The following is a 19,707-nucleotide window of genomic DNA, read 5'->3' as shown; positions in this document are numbered from 1 at the left end:
AAAAGGCCCTGGACAGTTGACTCTACAGTAGAGTGTTGGCCCAGAGTGTGGATGTCACGAGTTTGATTCCCAGTCAGGGCACAAAGGAAAGTGCCCATATGCTTCTCTCACTTCTCTCTCTCTCTCTCTCTCTTCCACTCCTGCAGCCATAACTCAATTGGCTCAAGTGAGTTGGCTACAGGCACTGAGGATGGCTCCATGGCCTCCACCTCAGGCACTAAAATGGCTCTGGTTGCAATGGAATAGCAGCCCCAGATGGGCAGAGCATCGGCCCCTAGAGGGCTTACTGGCTGGATGCCAGTTGGGGAGCCTGTGGGAGTCTGTCTCTGCCTCCCCTCCTCTTACTAAAAGAAAGGAAGGGAAGGGAAAGGAAAGGAGGGGAGGGGAGTGGAGGGGAGGGAAGGGGAGTGGAGGGGAGGGGAGGGGAAAGGAAGAGAAAGAGGGAGGGAGGGAGGGAGGGAGGGAGGGAGGGAGGGAGGGAGGGAGGAAAAAAGAAGAAAGAAAGAAAGAAAGAAAGAAAGAAAGAAAGAAAGAAAGAAAGAAAGAAAGAAAGAAAGAAAGAAGAAAGAAAGAAAGAAAGAAAGAAAGAAAGAAAGAAAACATGATACCACCTGAGAGTTGCCATTTGGCTTCACATCCCATTGACCAGAAGCTTAAAGGGACACTGGGCATGTGCCATGACAAAACTCTGTTGAAGGGGTCTGATTACTAGTGGAAAGAGGAGGGTCTGTGGAGGTGATTCATATCCCTTGAGTTCATAAGACTCAGTGGGCAACCCCCCAACCCCACTCTCTACCCAAGAAGTACCACTCTCACTTGTTTTTGGGTGCTATCTAAATTTGTATTTAAAAAATAAGTTTCTCCAACCAAAAAGCCCTTCAATAGAAGACTGGATAAAGAAGATGTGGCACATATACACTATGGAATACTACTCAGCCATAAGAAATGATGACATCAGATCATTTACAACAAAATGGTGAGATCTTGATAACATTATACGGAGTGAAATAAGTAAATCAGAAGAAACCAAGAACTACATGATTCCATACATTGGTGTGACATAAAAAATGAGACTAAGAGACATGGACAAGAGTGTGGTGGTTACCGGGGGGAGGGGGGGAGGGGAGGCGCGAGAGGGAAGGAGGGAGAGGGGAAGGGGGAAGGGCAGGGGCACAAAGAAAACTAGATAGAGGGTGACGGAGGACAATCTGACTTTGGGTGATGGGTATGCAACATAATTGAATGACAAGAAAACCTGTACATGTTTTCTTTTAATATATATACCCTGATTTATTGATGTCACCCCATTAACATTAATAAAAATTTATATAAAAAATAAATAAGTTTCTCTGCATAAAAATTTTTTTTTAAATACCATTTTAGGTAAGATTAGTTTGCCAGAGTGGAAAAAGAAGCTCAAATCACTGAGGTGACTTAGGCAAAAGTACTTGTTCCACTTCAGGGCTGTACCTGAAGTCCCTGGCCACTGCCATTCTGACTCAACAAGGGGAACCTGAGGTGAGAGGTGGTGCTGCTGTCCAGAGCCAGGCCCCACCTCCTCCTGCAGGAAGCTCTCATCTGCTTTACCACTCCCCCCTCCCAATCTGACTTCCACACTTCCACATTCCCCAAACAATTCTGAATTTCAAGAGAAAATAAGAATCCCAAGATTGAAAAATCCCATCTTGCTTCAAGTGTAGTCACTGGGTGTTCCCATGAAATGCCTTCACAGTGGATGTGCTTTATCTTCACTCCTCAGTAAATACCACGAAAGTCCCCTCTCACCCAGAAACTAGGATGGGGTAGAGGTGGGGGCTCGCTGTCCCCATATTCATCCTCCTCATCTAACACAAGAATACTGTTTGACGGGTCTCAGGTTGCCCCACTTCCGGGTCCCTGATCATTGCAGTCCACCACGGCAGCAGTTCAGTACCTTCATCTGTCTAAGCCACTGTCCCTTAGGGTCTGATTTAATCATCCCCTGATTGATGGGGGTAGGATGGGGGTGGAGTACTGCTTTCCATGTCAAAGAAAAGCACAGCTGACACTAAAGTGGTAGAATAAATTTTAAGTAATGACTGCAATAGGGGAGAGGGTCCAACAAGAACCGACCATTTGTGTTTGAGATACCTGGGAGTTTTAATAAGGAGAAAAGGGAGTGGGGAGGGGAAATGAGAGAGGCCAGCAGAATCAAACACGGGATTAGACCACCAGGATTTGCTAGCTGGAACCTAACTGGCTCCTACCCTACAGAGCCTGGGAAACGGGGAGCCCACGTTCAAGCGCTGGCTGGAACAAACAGCGCGTTCTTTTGGCAGCCTTTTTTCCCAGTTAGGAACTTCACAGGGTGGAGTCGTCACCCTAGGAACGTGGCCTCGAGCTGCCAGACTGCCAGCGTTTCAGTCCCTTGACACAGGGTTTGCGCGGAGACTTGAGGTGCCGAGAGCTCTTCTGCGCTGCTCACATCTGAGATCTTTGGGGAGGCTCCGGGGGAGCCGACAGATCCAGGACTCCTCGGCTGCAGAGCTGCCCTCTCCACCGCACGAGAAGGGGGGCGGCTAAGGAAGAAAGCGTTCCCATTCCAGCCGGGAGAAGGGGAGCCCCAGCTGCCCCATCTTCTTGGTTTCTCTCATGCTTTTATGGATTCGAACGGGCCTACTCAAAACTCGAGCCCCCGCTTCCTAGGGCAGGTGGCGGGGCAGTGGGGACCTGTGGAGCTTGGACCTCAGAGCGGAGCGGTCGAAGCGGGCGGGGCCGGGAGGCTCGGGCAGGCCTGGGGCCGAGTCTGCCCAGTTCCTCAGTGGAACTCCGGCCTGCACTCGCCGTCCAGCCACTCGTCCAGCCACTCCCCGCGAGCCTCACTCGCTACCAACTCTTCTGTTTACCCCACCTCCAAACCTACCCTGCCCTCAGAGCACCTTCCTTTTCTTTTTCGCACACGTCCTTGACCCCAGTTACCACGTGTACTTGCTGGTGCCTTCCAAGTTTAGCCTTCTTCCAGCAGTGCTTGCTGTAAGTTTTCCTCCTTTGCTTGGCCAAGCAGACTCTGCCTTAGCCATCAGTCTTGGGCCTAAAGGCTGCCTCTAGATTTTGTTTTTCCCTGAGCCCCAGACCAGGTCAGTCTCTGCTCCCTGCCCCTCCAGACTTTCTGACCCTCTGTCCTGTCCTGTGCAATGAATGGTCTTATATGCTGGAAGGAAGCAGCACAAGGGCAGGGACCCTCTCACTCTTGCCAAATCCTTAGTACCAAGGAAGGGCTCAGGAAATCTGATAAGCAAAAGTAGAGAGCTGGCCTGCCTGCGCGGTGGTGCAGTGGATAGAGCCTGGGGCTGGGATGCGAAAGACCCAGGTTCGAGACTCCTGAGGTCGCCAGCTTGAGCGAGGGCTCATCTGGTTTGAGCAAAAGCTCACCAGCTTGAGCCCAAGGTTGCTGGCTCAAGAAAGGGGTTACTCAGTCTGCTGAAAGCCTGCGGTCAAGGCACATATGAGAAAGCAATCAATGAACAATTAAGGTGTTGCAACATGCAATAAAAAACTAATAATTGATGCTTCTCATCTCTCCATTCCTGTCTGTCTGTCCCTGTCTATCCCTCTCTCTGACTCTCTCTCTGTCTCTGTAAAAAAAAATAAGTGGAGAGCTGATTGAACAGTGGAAAACAGGTGGGGAGGGGGCTGAGGCCTGAGCTTCACCTAGACTTTCCTGGAGTCTGACAGCATAAGGAAACAGGAATAGAGGAGGAGTTTGATGGTACAGTGGAGTGAAGGCAAGACCAACTTAACATTGGGATCAAGGCCAGCAGGTTTGAAAGTGGAAGCTGAGGAGCCAGTGAGAGGAGAAAGTTGGAGAAGATAGAGCAGTATAGCTGAAAAAGACTGGTTTTAGAAAAGGCAACATGGAAGTAAGATATGTATGCCTCGAGACAAAGGAAGCAGGTGGCACAGGTCTCAGCAGTGTATCTCCCCTGTACCTGTTGGTCAACGAATGTTTGAAAGAGAGAGGTGAAAATGTTGTTGTCTATTTCAGATAACCTGTTTTCTTTTTTTAATTTTTTTGTGACAGAGAGAGGGACAGATAGGGACAGACAGGAAGGGAAGAGATGAGAAGCATCAACTCTTTGTTGTGGCACCTTAGATGTTCACTGATTGCTTTCTCATATGTGCCTTGACCAGGGAGCTACAGCAGACCGAATGACCCCTTGCTTGTGCCAGTGACCTTGGGCTCAAACTGGTGAGCCTTGCTTAAACCAGATGAGCCCGTGGTCAAGCCGGCGACTTCGTGATTTCAAACCTGGGTCCTCCGCATCCCAGCCTGACGCTCTATCCACTGCGCCACAGCCTGGTCAGGTTACCTCAGTTTTTTAGAGAAGTAGGAGGTTGGACCTTATGAGAAATGGGCATTGGGAATCAGGGGTATATGAAGAAATATTCTCATTTGTTGGTGTATTAGTACTCTAACAAGCAGACCCAAAATACAATGGCTTTGTAGTGTAGTTTTTATGGTATAGAAAATTAATTGTTGCTCACTTAACATTCCAAGATGGATGTTCAGCTCAATGGGTGGTCCCTTCCTTGGTGATCATTCAGGCACCCATGTTCCACCCTCCTCCAAGGGCCCCAGAAAACAGAAAGAACATATGGAGTATGCACAGGAGGTTCTCAAGGACCTGGCATGGAAGGAACTCAAAATTCTGCTTACATTCTTTTGGAGAGAACTTAGTCACATGTCCTCAACCAACTACAAAGAAGGCTGGAAAATGTAGTCTAGCTATGTGCCCAAAGAAGGGAAAAACATCATTTCGTAGACAGCTAGTGGTCTTCACCACTGTGATCAGCAGACCCCAAAGATGGCTACATCCTAATCCTTAGAACCTGTGAATATGGCAAAGGGAATTTGCAGGTATTTAAGATCTTGAAGTGAGGGTGTCATTCTCAAATTTCCTAGTGGGTCTCAACTAATCACAAGGGTCCTTATCACTGAAGGTGGAGGCAGGAACATCGGTCGGTATCAATGTGCACCATGAGCAAGAATTGTCTGGCACTTGCTGGCTTTAAAGATGGAAAGGGCCATGAGCCAAGGGAGGCAGGCAGCCTGTAGAAGCCGGGAGAGCAAAAATGGATTTTCCTCTAGAGCCTCCAGAAAGAATGCAACTCATGTTGACACAATTTTAGGCCAATCAGACCCATTTCTGACTTCTCATCTCCAGAACTCTAAGATAATAAATTTATGTTGTGTTAGGACACCAAATTATGAAAAATTGTTACAACTGCATGGGAAAACTAATACACCACATTTGGTAATTCCTCTTTCAAAAAACTACCTATTGGTAGTGTGAAGCATTATTTTACATTCTAAGAAGACTACATCTCCACTTTCCATTTTGTGCACAGGTCTACTGACTGCCTCATAAGGTCCCTGGGGACCAGCAGGGCTGGTGGACTTTAATGTAAAGAAGTTCTAGAACAGCAGTTCTCAAAATGTAGTCCCCAGTCCAAAAGAAAATGCATCACCTAATAACTTCTAGAAATGGGTATTCTCAGACACCCAAAACTACAGAATTGGGAACTCTTGGCCCAGCAGTCTATTTTAACAAGCCCTACACATGGTTCTGACCCTTGCTCAAGTTGAGAGCCACTATTTTAGGACTGAAGCACTATTCTAGATTGAAGAAGATAAATAAGATGGAAAACCTATTAGCAATACACAATTCTGAACTGGATCTTCTTATTCCAAAGGCCACTATTGGGACAATTAATAAACTTGGATAGGGTCTGAGCATTAGATGGTAGTAATGAATAAATGTTAATTTCCTAATTTTCATGGTTGTGTGGTGGTGAAATTGGAGGTCCATGCTTGTAGAACCGTTCTCAAATGGTTCAGGACAAAAAAGTTTTACACTGTATTTGCAGTCTTCTTTGAGACTGTTTCAAGATAAAAAAAATTGTTTTTAAATAGCATGATACCATTTGTCAAATATTAGCTTGGCAAAAGTGAAAAATGGTAATACCTAGTGTTGGGGAAGGTTTGGGGAAATAGATGGCTGATACACTCTTGTTGGATGTCTAACTTCTTGCAGTAATTTTGGAGGGCAATTTTATAGTATCTATCAAAAAATGTAAAAGCATATATTTGACTTAGCAATCCCTCCTTTAGAAAGTTATCCTTCAGAAAAGGATGAGGACATATATTTTATTACAGCACTGTTTACAGTAGCAAAAAACTAGAACAACCAAAATGTTTATTAGGAGACTGGTTAAATAAATTATGAGAAAGAAGTCAAAAGATGTATTTGTCCTTTTGCAGAAAGGAAAATATTATATAAATGTAGATGTATCAATGTTATTTACAGTGAGGTTCCTTTGTGTTAAAAAAACAAAAGCAAATGGTTGGGCCTGACCTGTGGTGGCACAGTCGATAATGTCGACCTGGAATGCTGAAGTCCCTGGTTCAAAACCCCGGGCTTGCCTGGTCAGGCACTTATAAGGAGCAACTATGAGTTGATGCTTCCTGCTCCCTTCTCCCCTGGCTTTCTCTCTATATATATAAAACCAATAAATAAAACCTTTTAAAAAAAAAGCAAATGGTTGGCAGCACTTCCCCTCCCATGCTCCTGATGCTACTTACTGTGTCTGGTTTAGGACCAGTGAGAGCCTGCTGTTTGTATACATTTCTTAAAGTGTAAATGCAGAGATTACTGCTTTAGAACAGCTATGTTTCCATGAGTTTAAAATGGTTGTGTCCTGACAAGAAATGAATGTTCCAGATCTGATAGAATCCTATCCCATCAGGGCCCCTGGGCACCAAGGGGAACTTCAATAAGATGCGCTGAATCTGCTTCTTTCCCACCTCAGCCAGAATCTTGCTTCTGATAAGATTTTGAATCCCTGGTTAATTAATGAGAAACTTAGTGTGACCTTACAAGGGTGCATTTTTGTGGTCCCTTTTCACCAATCCAGAGCCCACTTGAAATACCGCATTTATGGGATTATCTGAAAGAAAGGGTGTCAAAAAGGCAAGAGAGGTGAGTTGGGATCCCCAGGTGGAGGCCCCACAGCAAAAGGTATAAGGCTACTGAGTCTCAAAGCTGTGTTCTGTGATGTTACAACATGGCCTTTGTCCACTGTCCCCTACTCTTGACAAATTAGGCACAGTTGAGAGTGGTCTGAGCCACGGGCTGGTGTGTCCAAGGGCAGATCCCTGGCTTCTCCTAAATGCACTGGCCATGACAGGAGCAGGTGGGGATGATGAAGGCTCTGAAGTTGCCCCTTAAAGCCCCACCAGTCAGCATATGTCCTAACAAAATAAACTAAATGACTAGAAAATGTGTTTTGATAGGGGGAGCATGATAAGATCACAGCATAAAGAAAAATATTAGTCATAATGTTGCTATCAAGTATTTCTGTTGTAACTGCTTGAGTGGATCTTTGTCTTGCGAGGAGAAAAGCCTCCTGACCTAGGAGCTCCATGGTTTGTGCTCATTGAGGTGTCTTGTTTCCTTCTGTTTTATGGTATCTTCAGAGGATAGGGTCTAAAAAGTTTTGTTTTGTTTTTTGATAAGTGACTTCTGAATAAAAAAAGTTTAAATATTATATAGTTAAAATGCTTTCAAGATGACTTAGATATTAGTAAATAGCTAACCTCTGTATCTCAGATATTGTTTTGTGGAAAGATGAAGATGAACTTGCTGGACAACAGACCAACTGAAAAAGAATTGGAAATGTGGCAGTGTGCCGCACAAGTGTTATTTAAAAAACTATTTAATAAGGCCAGGGGCCTTTTGAGAAAGAATTTACCCCAGTTTAGGTGCACTTGAAAATTTTGACTTTAGACCACAACTTTTTCTCCTGAACTACCTCTTGCTGAAAGTTAACAAAATATAAAGAAGGGGCCTGACCAGGCGGTGACAGTGGATAGAGCGTTGGACTGGGATGTGGAAGACCCAGGTTTGAAACCCCGAGGTTGCCAGCTTGAGCGCAGACTCATCTGGTTTGAGCAAAGCTCACCAGCTTGAGCCCAAGGTCGCCAGCTCAAGCAAGGGGTCACACAGTCTGCTGTAGCAGTCCCCCCCCCCCCCGTCAAGGCACATATGAGAAAGCAATCAATGAACAACTAAGGTGCCGCAATGAAGAATTGATGGTTCTCATCTCTCTCCCTTCCTTCTGTCTGTCCCTCTTTCTAACTCTCTGTCTTGACACACACACACACACACACACACACATACACACAGGGGTAGTAAGCTGGGAAAGAACTGTGGAAAGCTGTAAGACTCAGGGTTGAGAGCTTGGCAGTCAGGTGCTAGCCAGGAAACAGAAACAGCTCTAAGTATTTGAACAGAGGAATTTAATGCAGGGGTGTATGACACACTCAGCATCAGAGAAAGCCACTGACACATGTTCAGATACAGCTTTCAAGGGCTCTGGCCGGTTTGCTCAGCGGTAGAGCATCAGCCCAGCATGTGGAAGTACTGGGTTTGATTCCCAGTCAGGGCACACAGGAGAAGAGACCATCTGCTTCTTCACCCCTCCCCTTCCCACTTATCTCTCTTTCTTTCCTTCTCCTCCCCTCATGTCTTGATTGGTTCCAGTGCATTGGCCTGGGCACTGAGGATGGCTCCGTAGAGCCTCCGCCTCGGGTGCTAAGAAAAGTTTGGTGGTGAGTGTGGCCCCAGATGGGTAGAGCATCGGCCCCAGTTAGGGATGGCCGGGTGGATCCCGGTTGAGGTGCATGCAGGAGTTTGTCTCTCTATCTCCCTGCTCCTCTCACTTGGAAAAGGAGGAAAGAAAATAGCAACATTCAAGGAAAAAAACAACAACAAGTTTGAGAATTTGGCATGCTATAAAAGAGGAAAGCAAATAGAAAGTCTATAAGTGAAAAATAAAATATATATTTGATGGCAGTTATACAGCTAAGGAGAGACTTAGAACTAGAAGGTAAGTCATATCCAGAGTGAAGTCTGAGTGGGATTGGAGGACAAACAGATGGAAATGAGAGGTTAACAGGCATAGGAGACACAAAAGATGTCTAGTAGCTTTATTTGGAGTCCCAGAAGGAAATGATAAAGAGAATGTTATAGAGCTAACATCTGAACAATCTACAAATGTAAAAGCCCACAGAACCCCAAGCAGGATTTATCTAAACCTATAGTAAAACTGAAATAAACCAAAAACAGAGGGAAAATAATATTAAAAGAAGCCATTTAAAAAGACTACATTAAACCGGCAGATTAGCAGTGGACTGCTCACCCACCAGAATGGAAGTCAAAAATTGGTGGCTTGATGCCTGCAATGTGACAAAAGAATGTGATGCTCAACCTAGAATTCTATTCCCAGCAAAAATATATTTTAAGAACAAAGGTGGAATAAAGCTATTTTTAAGTTTTATCTGTAACAGGATAGAATGTTCTAAAGGATGTTTTTCAGACAGAAGAAATATGACCCCACATGGAAATTTGAAGAGGCACTGGGAAGTAATTAAAATAGTAAATATGTGGATAAATCCAAATAAAAATTTGTGTTGAAAACAGTAATAATGTATTGCAATACATAGCTATATACCTTCATATATATATAATTAAAATTCACAAAAACAATAGCATATAAGATGAGAGATAAATCAAGTTAAAGAATTCTAATCTTATATTGTCTAGGATGAAGATAAAAGTACCAATTAACATTAGACTTTGATAAGTCAAGAATGAATTTTTTGATTTCTTGGCCATTAAAAGAAGAGATAAGGTATATAACTTCCAAAACAATTTAGGGAAAATGGAATAATAAGATAACTGTAATTCTAAAAGAATAATTCTAACTCACCTGAAAGAGAGCAAGAAAAAAGATAACAACTTGGTTCAGGTGGGGTACATAGAAAGCAGTGAATAAGCTTAAGCCTAAATATCAGAAATGATATATTAAAGGGCTAATGTTCCTGTTAAAAGAAGTTATCAGACTGAATTAAAAGAACACCTAACTATAGGCTATTTTCAATAGGCACATCTGAAACAAAGGTTCAGAAAGGCTGAAAGTAAAAAGGAGATATGCCATGTAACAGGGTCAAAAGGAAGCTGATGTCATCACTGCCAGAATTAAAGAGAGCTTAAGTAAACAAAATCATTACTACAGATAGATGTTTATTTTATTTTTAAAGATTTTACTGATTACTTTTAGAGAGAAGAGAGAGAGAGAGAAAGGCAGAGGGGAGGGGCAGAACTCATAGTTGCTTCTTGTATTTGTCTTGACCAGGCAAGCCCAGGGCCTCAATTGGTGACCTCAGAGTTCCTTATCCTCTGTGCCACCACAGGTCAGGCCAGATAAATGTTTACTTCTTAAAGTTTCAATTCACCTATAACAATTCCATATTAATATGCACCTAATAACAAGGCCTCAAATATAAAGCAAAATTCACAGAATTATAAGTAGAAATGGATAACTCAACAATTATCTCATTAATTGATAAAACAAGCAGATAACCATTCATTAAGAGAAAGAAAATTTGAACAATGCATTACAAACTTGATCTAATGGCTTTAGGTGACAGCACCAGTATCTGCAGAATATATTCTTTACAAGTGTCCATGGAACCTTCACTAAAGTCAAACACGTGCTGAGCCATAAGCAAGTCTCAACAAATTTCAAAGGATAGAAATCATAGACAGTAGGGTTTTTTTTTGCCACAAGGCAATAACAAAAATATAACTAGGAAGTTCCTGTATGCTTAGAATTTTTTTTTTTTTTTTTTTTACAGAGACAGAGAGAGTCAGAGAGAGGGACAGATAGGGACAGACAGGAACAGAGAAAGATGAGAAGCATCAATCATCAGTTTTTCGTTGCAACACCTTAGTTGTTTATTGATTGCTTTCTCATATGTGCCTTGACCGCAGGCCTTCAGCAGACCGAGTAACCCCTTGCTCGAGCCAAAGACCTTGGGTCTATGTTTAGAAATTTTAAAAAATGATTCTGAAAAACCTATGGGATCTGTTGTGATTATTAGTACTTTGTCTTTCTTGTTTATCACACAAGAGGTTTATCGATTTTAATACTGTTCTCAAAATATCAACCTTACTTTTGATCCTTTCTACTTTGTTATTTAATGTTTAATTAATTTTTGTTCTCATTCTCATTATCTTGTTCATTTAACATTTAAAAATAAGGTCGTCTACAATAACATTTGTATGGAGATTTACAAAATACAAAATGTGTTTTTATTAATTCTTAAAGTAAACTTGTGAGTTGGGTCTTTTCCCTCATTTTCCAGATGGAGAAATTATTGGCAGGAAAATAAATACATTCATAATTACTGCATTCACTGAAATATTGGTTCTAAAGTTTGTATCCGAAACCAGAGGAACTTCTGCCCTCCTCCAGAGTTTCACCTTGCCCACCCCACGATCTCTATCCTTTGATCTCTTAAGGGACACTCACCCAAACCAGTCATGGTTAAGATGGTGGAAGCTTGGCTTTCACCAACCTTACCGGCAGTAATTTCCAGCACACCTGTTGCCAAGGGGTAGGGAGCGAAATGCATACAGCATGAGTGGGCAGGCTGCCTAAGCTGGAAAAGCAAGTGTGAATCTCCTCATTTCATCTAAAATTTCTAATTTATTGGCATAAAATTGTAAAATAACATCAAACTAGAAATTCTCTGAGACTTCAACTACAAGGGAACGAATGCTTTATTCAAGTGGTTGCAACAAGTCAAGTCCTCAAAGAGAATGTCTCAACAAATGTGAGGAATGTGAGGGGTTTTATAGGGGAAACAGCAGCAGTGCCCACTGCAATTTTGGTGGACGTTGGTCAAGTAGATATCACAATCTTACAGAAATTAGTCATTTCTTTGTAATTTGGCTTTTTTTTTTTTTTAAGTGAGAGGAGGAGAGCTAGAGACAGATTCCCATATGCACTCCAACCAGGATCCACCTGGCAACCCCACTCTGGGGCCGATGCTTGAACCAATGGAGCCACTGGTTGCAAGAGGAGAAGAGAGAGAGAGAGAAGGGGGAGAGGGAGGAAAAGAGAAGCAGATGGTCGCTTTTCCTGTCTGTTCTGGCCAGCAATCGAACCCAGGACATCTGCATGCTGGGCCACATTCTATCCACCAAGCCAACCACCTAGGCTCATCTTCTTACATTCTATTCTCAGAACTGACTCAAGGAATTTAGGAGTGGGTTATTTTCTCAGCATCAGGGAGAAAGTCAATGTATGTCCACAGGGAAGAATTTAGTCTTCTATATGTCCCCTTATCTTGACTTTGGGTATTTGTGCATTTTTTCCCCCTTGATTAATCTCACCAGAGGTTTGTCAATATTATTAGTCTTTTCCAACACACACACAATCGGCTTAATTGATCTTCTATATTGTATGTTTTTCTATTTCATAAATGTCTTTCCTTTATTGTTTCCTTATTTTAACTTATTTGGGACTTATCTTGATTGTTCCAACTTTTTCAGATGGTCCTAGGTTTTCTGGTTTTCTAAAATATCTTTTTAGACTATAAATTTCTAAGTATTGCTTAAGCAATATCCCACTAGTCTTGATATGTAGTATTTTCATTATCATTCACTCAAAATATTTTTTTTTGAATTATCACTAAGAAATGTATTTGTAATTTTCTGAATATAACGGGGATGTCCAAGGTATCTTTGATTACTTTCTAAATTAATTGCACAAAGAACATATTCTGTATAATTTTAATTTTAAAAAATTTGAGATTTACTTTATGGGCTAGCATATTCTTCTTCCAGCTTTATTGAAATATAATTGACTTGTATCATTGTGTAGGTCAAATTATGAAAATGTTTTATGTGTGCTTGAAATAAAAATTTGCCCTGGCTGGTTTGCTCAGTGGCTAGAGCATTGGCCCAGCTTATGGATGTCCTGGGTTTGATTTCTAGTCAGAGCACACAAGAGAAGTGACTATCTGCTTCTCTCCCCCTCCCTTTTCCCCTTCTCTCCCTCTTCCCCTCCTTCATCCAGTGGCTTGTTTGGTTCGAGTGTTGGTCCAAGTGCTGAGGATAGCTTGGTTGGTCCAAGCAAGCGTGTCAGCCTCAGGCACCAAAAAAAAGCTTGGGTGATTTGAGCATCAGCCCTAGATGGGGTTGCTGGGTGGATCCCAGTCAGGGTGCATGCAAGAGGAGTGTGTCTCACTATCTCTCCTCCTCAAAAATAAAAATTTACCCTTGAGGCCCTGGCCAATTAGCTCAGTTGATTAAGAGCATCATTCCAAAACAACAAAGTTGCAGATTCAATCCTCAGTCAGGGCACACACAAGAAGAAACAAAAAACAAAACAAAAAAAGGAAATAAAAGAAAACGCACTACTGAGTGGAACAATAAATGCTCCCCTTCCTCCTCCCCCTTCTCCTCTGTCTAAAAATCAATAAAAATTAAGCCCTGGCTGGATAACTTGGTTGGTTGGAGCATTGTTCAAGAGCATGGAGGTTGCCAGTTCAATTCCCCAATCAGGGCACGTACAGGAGTAGCTCGATGTTACTATCTCTCTCTCTCCCTGCCTCTCTCAAAAAAAAAAAAAAGTTTGATATATTGATGCAGTATTGTATACATATATCTATTAGATCACTTGTTCAATCATAGTTTAAATTTCTATCTTTATTAATTTTTACTTTAATTGTCCTATTACCAAGAGGTGTCAAATATCCCATCGTAACTGGATTTTATATTTCTCCTTTGTTTGAATATATTGGCCAACTCTTAAGTTATGTCATTAGGTAGATACTAACTTAAAATTTTTACCTTCCCACTGTTTTCCTTTCCTGAACCTTTTATTTTTAAAATGTAATGATTCCCTTTGTCTCTAGGAATGGTTTGTGACTTAAAGCCTCTATTTCATCTAACATAAATAGAGCTACTTACACCAGTTTTCTATTGTTTACTATTTGCTTTGTGTCTTTAGAAAAAAAAAATTATGGATTGATATTAGAGTGAAGGGAAGAGAGAAACACTGATTTGCTGTCCCACTTATTTATGCATTCATTGGTATGTGTCCTGACTGGGGATCAAACCTGCAACCTTTGTGTATCAGATGACTCTCTAACCAACTGAGCTACCCAGCCAAGGCCATGATTTTAGTTGTTTGTTTTTAAGCGAGAGGTAGGGAGATAGACTTCTGCATGCACTTCAACCAGGATCTACCTAGCAATCCCTGTCTGAGGCCAATGCTCTAATCAACCAAGCTATTTTTAGTGCCTGAGGCAGATGGTCACAACCAAGCTATCCTCAGCACCTGTGGTCAATGCTCGAACCAAATTGAGCCACTGGCTGCAAGAGGGGAAGAGGTTGAGGAATGAGTAGAGAAACAGATGGTTGCCTCTCCTATGTGCCCTGACTGGGAATCGAACCTGGAATGCCCATACACCAGGCCAACACTCTATCCATTGAGCAACTGGCCAGGACTTGGTTGATTATTTGTTGTTGTTTTTTAAGATGAGTTTCTTGTTGCAGCGTATTTTGTACTTTTGTCCTGTTATGGTCAGAATGTTTGTGTTCCCCCAAGTTACATGTTGGAATACTAATTGTGATGGTGTTGGGAGGTGTGACCTTTGGGAAGTGATTAAGTTATGAGGGTGGAATCCTCATGAATGGGATTAGTGCTCTTATAAGAGACCTCATAGAACCTCTGTCTTTTCTACCACGTGAGTATACAATTAGAAATCTAATAACAGGAAGAGAGCCCTCATCCAACCACCCTGATGATCTTGGGCTTCCCGGCCTCCAGAAACACATCTCTATGTTTATAAGCCCCCAGTCTGTGGTATTTTGTTATAGCAGTCTGAGAGAATAAGACACTGATAATCTTTGTCATTTAATGAAATTAAACATAATGTATATACTGGTATGTTTGGCTTAAGAGCTACTATCTTGTTATCCCTCTGTCACAACCACTTTTTACCAGACTTTTTATTGACTTTTTAAAAATTCATTTTTAATCTACTAGTATTAAAATTACATTCTATTTTGAATCCTCTAGATTTTACAATATACTTAGATTAAAACCTTTACCATCACATATTTCAATCCTTTTTACTCGACTTATGATGTTGTCTGACATTTTAAGTCTATCTTATTTTAATTCCAGATTTTTAAAAAATTTTCATTTTATTATTTTTATTTTTTATTTATTCATTTTTAGAGAGGAGAGGGAGAGAGAGAGGAGAGACAGAGAGAGAGAAGGGGGGAGGAGCTGGAAGCATCAACTCCCATATGTGCCTTGACCAGGCAAGCCCAGGGTTTCGAACCGGCGACCTCAGCATTTCCAGGTCGATGCTTTATCCACTGCGCCACCAGAGATCAGGCTCCAGATTTTGTTTTATATAAAACCTTCATTTACATTTGTCTACTATTTCTTTCTTTTTTTGTGACAGAGAGAGGGACAGATAGGAACAGACAGGAAGGGAGAGAGATGAGAAGCATCAATTTTTCATTGAGGCACCTTTGTTGTTCATTGATTGCTTTCTCATATGTGCCTTGACCAGGGGGGCTACAGAGAACCGAGTGACCTCTTGCTCAAATCTGATGAGCTCACGCTCAAGCTGGCGACCTCGGGGCCTTGAACCTGGGTCTTCAGTGTCCCAGTCTGATGCTCTATCCACTGGTCCGCCTGATCAGTCTGTCTACTATTTCTTATCCTCTTTGCTCATCTTTTTCTATCTCAGAACCCCATCTGAATCACTGTCCTTTTGTATTAAAATGCATTGTTTTGAATTTCCTTTAGTGAGGGTCAGCAGTGAAAAATTAAACAAATTTTTGTCTTAAAATGTGCTTATTTTGTCCTCACTCTTGAAAAACATTTTCACTGGGTATAGAATTCTAGGTTAACAGTTATTTTCTATCTCTATGCTGATGTTTTCACACCAATCTTTGGGTTTCCATTGTTGCAGCTGAAGTCTATTGTTTCTTTGAAGGGATTTCTTTGTTATTCAGCTGTTTTCTCCTTGGTTTTCTGTAGTTACACTATGATGTGTGTAGGTGTGACTTTTAATGTCTCCTGCTATGTATATTTCATCAGCTCTAGAAATTTCTCAGCCCCATTCTTTTTACACCTTTTATTCTGTCTTTGCCTTCTGAAACTATTAAATATTTATGTTAAGCTTCCCAATGCAACTTTTCCTTCTCTGCATTTCCCCATATTTTTCTAGCTCCATGCTGCATTCTGGGTAATTTCTTCACCCTTATATTTCATATTTTTTCACTAATTCTTTTTTTCCTGTCATAATCTGTTACCAAATATATCTTTAAAAAATTTAAAGACAGCAACGGCGCGAGGCGGTGCAGCCTGGCGGAACCCGCGCAAGCGAAGTCGGTGTTGCGAAGGGACTAGTCCGGTGCAGGACTCAAGGCTTTCTCAGCCCAGCTGGTTCCGGCTGAGGAAAATGGCGGTGGCTGGGGCGGTGTCTCGGGAGCAGCTGGTGGGGTGGTGCACCCAGCAGTTGCGGAAAACTTTTGGCCTGGATGTCAGTGAGGAGATCATGCAGTATGTTTTGTCAATTGAGAGTGCTGAAGAGATACGAGAATACGTTACTGATCTCATTCAGGGAAGTGAGGGCAAAAAAGGTCAATTCATATAAGAGCTTATAGACAAATGGCAAAAGAATGATCAGGAGTTGATTTCTGGTGCTCTGCAGCAGTCCTTCAAAAAAGATGAAATTTTAGATGGGCAGCGATCAGGAGACCAGCTAAAGAGGAGCAGGCAGAAAGGGAGAAACAGACAGGAAGTTCCTGCATTTGCTGAACCTGATACAACCGTAGAGGTCAAAACCCATTTTGATTTGGCCAAGGCACAAGAGAACAGCAACTCCTTAAAAAAGAAGACGAAGTTTGTCAGTTTATACACAAAAGAGGGACAAGACAAGCTTGCAGTCCTGATCCCAGGTCGCCACCCTTGTGATTGCCTGAGCCAGAAGCACAAGCTGATCAATAACGGTCTGGTCTGTGGGCGTATAGTCTGTGAACAGGAGGGTTCTGGCCCTTGCTTATTCTGTGGTACTCTGGTATGTACTCGTGAAGAACAGGATATTTTACAGCGTGACTCAAACAAGAGCCAGAAATTGCTCAGGAAGCTAATGTCAGGGACAGAAAATTCTAGAAAGGTGGACATCTCTATCAAGGACCTTCTTCCTCATCAAGAATTGCGATTTAAGTCTGGTCTAGAAAAGGCTATCAAGCATAAAGACAAACTGTTAGAATTTGACAGAACTAGCATTCGAAGGACCCAGGTAATTGATGATGAATCAGATTACTTTGCCAGTGATTCTAACCAGTGGTTGTCCAAAATTGAGCGGGAAACTCTGCAGAAGTGAGAGGAAGAACTGAGAGAATTTCGACATGCTTCTCGGCTCTCTAAGAAGATCACCATTGACTTTGCAGGAAGGAAGATCGTGGAAGATGAAAATCCACTAGCTGAGTATCATAGCAAACTAGATGAGACAATACAGGCCATTGCCAGTGGAACCTTGAACCAACCACTGACCCAATTGGACAGATCTTCTGAAGAGCCTTTGGGAATTCTTGTGAATCCCAACCTGTACCAGCCCCCTCCCCAGTGGATAGACCCGACAGTTACAGCCTCACAGAAGAAGGCTTTCCATTCAGGAAAATCAGATCTAGAGTTCAACTCAAATCGGCACCAGTTGCGAATCCAGGATAATGAATTTCAAGGCTTCGATGGTGGCTGGCGCCTCTCTATGCATCAGCCCTGGGCTTCTCTGCTTGTCAGAGGGATTAAAAGGGTGGAAGGCAGAAGCTGGTACACCCCTCACAGAGGACGCCTTTGGATTGCAGCCACAGCCAAAAGACCCTCCCCTCAAGAAGTCTCAGAACTCCAGACTACATATCGTTTTCTTCGTGGGAAAGATGTGGAATTTCCCAACGAATATCCATCAGGTTGTCTACTGGGCTGAGTGGACCTAATTGACTGCTTGTCCCAGAATCAATTTAAGGATCAGGGCAGAGAGAGAGAGAGGAGCATCACTTTAATTGCTCAGTGATTATTTCTCATACGTGCCTGTGGTTCATACTGGCAACCTCAGTGTTCCAGGTTGACACTGTTTACTGTACCACCACAGGTCAGGCTGTGAAAAGAATCTCTTAATTAGGAAACATTGGGGATAGAAAAGACCAAGGTAGAAACAGAAAAAATGTAGTGATGGTTTGGGTTCTGGTATTTGAAAGACGTGTATATACACATTTCTGCATAAAAAGCATTTGCCACAATTCAGCTAATACATATAGGGTCCTTATGCCTTAAAAGTTTGCTGCTGCTCGAGTAGGTGGTTGCGCAGTAGATATAGCGTTGGACTGGGATGTGGAGGACCCAGGTTCGAGACCCCGAGGTCGCCAGCTTGAGCGCAGGCTCATCTGGTTTGAGCAAGGCTCACCAGCTTGAGCTCAAGGTCGCTGGCTTGAGCAAGCAGTCCCTTGCTTTGCTGTAGCCCCATGGTCAAGGCACATATGAGAAATCAATCAATGAACAACTAAGGAACCGCAATGAAGAATTGATGTTTCTTATGTTTGCTGCTTTTGGTGAAGAAACCCTCCATTATCCACTGAATTATTTCAATTACGGGTGGGATTGGTAGAATTTGTTATTACTTATTCTGGAATATTTGAACTCTGATTGCTGGGACTGTGCCAAATTTTGGGGTGTGGTGTTTGTACATATGTGTGCATTTAACATATTTCTATTTTGATCATTAAAGATTGAACTGACATAACTAAAGTACATTTTTGAACAGCAGAGGGAGCCAAAGGACTTTAGCTTAATTGGAAAACTTGAAATTTAGAGTCTTTAAGATTCAGACTAGAGAAATCCAAAATGGGAAGGTCCATCCTGGAAGCATGAAAAGTTTTACATAACATTATGGTTTTCCTGTTCTTTGAATAATTACTTTAAGCAGCAGGTTTTCCACCACTGTGCTTAAAAAAATGTTCTTTACGCTGACCGCGGTGACGCAGTGGATAAAGTGTTGACCTGGAATGCTGAGGTCGCAGGTTCAGAACCCTGGGCTTGCCTGGTCAAGGCACATATGGGAGTTGAAGCTTCCTGCTCCCCCCCCCCTCTTTAGCCCCCTAAAGTGAGTAAATAAAAATCTTTAAAAAAAAAAAATTAAAGACAGTTTCTTCCCCACCACCCCAATGCAACCAATAATTCAATGTGTGAGGTCTAGGTGGGTCTGTTCTTTTCTGCTGGCTTTCGGTCATGTTGTCTTTTATCTCTTATGTGCCTGATTATTTTTATTAATTGCCCCTGAAAATTTATGTAGACTGGTTACTTGAGTTGAGATTGAAGGAGTCTTCTTCCAAAGTTTTGTGTTGCTTCTACCAGGTGTGTTTTACCTAGGTTCTAAGTGACCACAGTATGTCAGAGATGTTTTCTTTTCTCTTACTTTTTCCTCTCTTACTCTCTTCAGTGATAGGGCCACTGTCTCTACAGTCCCTTGGAACTGGGTTTAAACCTAGTTTATCTTTCCTGAGAGTAAAGCACTTTGGGAACACAGTTTAACTTTGAAAAGGTCTCCTATAAGATTTATCACCACAGATGGGCCTGGTCCTGACCTTCTCTCTCCCCCTGTGAATGCAGTGGTGCACAACTGTGCAGCATCAGCAAACACTCTAGGGCATAAGATGCTTTGGTGTTTCCCTCTCTGATGACAGGATCCCATTTTTAAACTGCCCTACTTATTTAAACTGCAGTATTCTCACT

The 19,707-nt window shown here is 42.3% G+C and overlaps 1 long non-coding RNA gene and 1 pseudogene across 1 annotated transcript in view; both read left to right on the top strand.

Annotated features, from left to right (window-relative positions):
* LOC136376721 (uncharacterized) overlaps positions 1-19,707 on the top strand; it is a 432,865-nt gene that overhangs the window by 15,294 nt on the left and 397,864 nt on the right. The gene's annotated exons all lie outside the window — the stretch shown is intronic.
* LOC136375768 (activating signal cointegrator 1 pseudogene) lies at positions 16,308-17,944 on the top strand (annotated as a pseudogene).

The sequence above is a fragment of the Saccopteryx leptura genome, chromosome 6 (assembly GCF_036850995.1).
Source record: "Saccopteryx leptura isolate mSacLep1 chromosome 6, mSacLep1_pri_phased_curated, whole genome shotgun sequence".
NCBI classification, from domain to species: Eukaryota; Metazoa; Chordata; class Mammalia; order Chiroptera; family Emballonuridae; genus Saccopteryx; species Saccopteryx leptura.
This window is presented reverse-complemented; position numbering and strand designations above follow the sequence as displayed.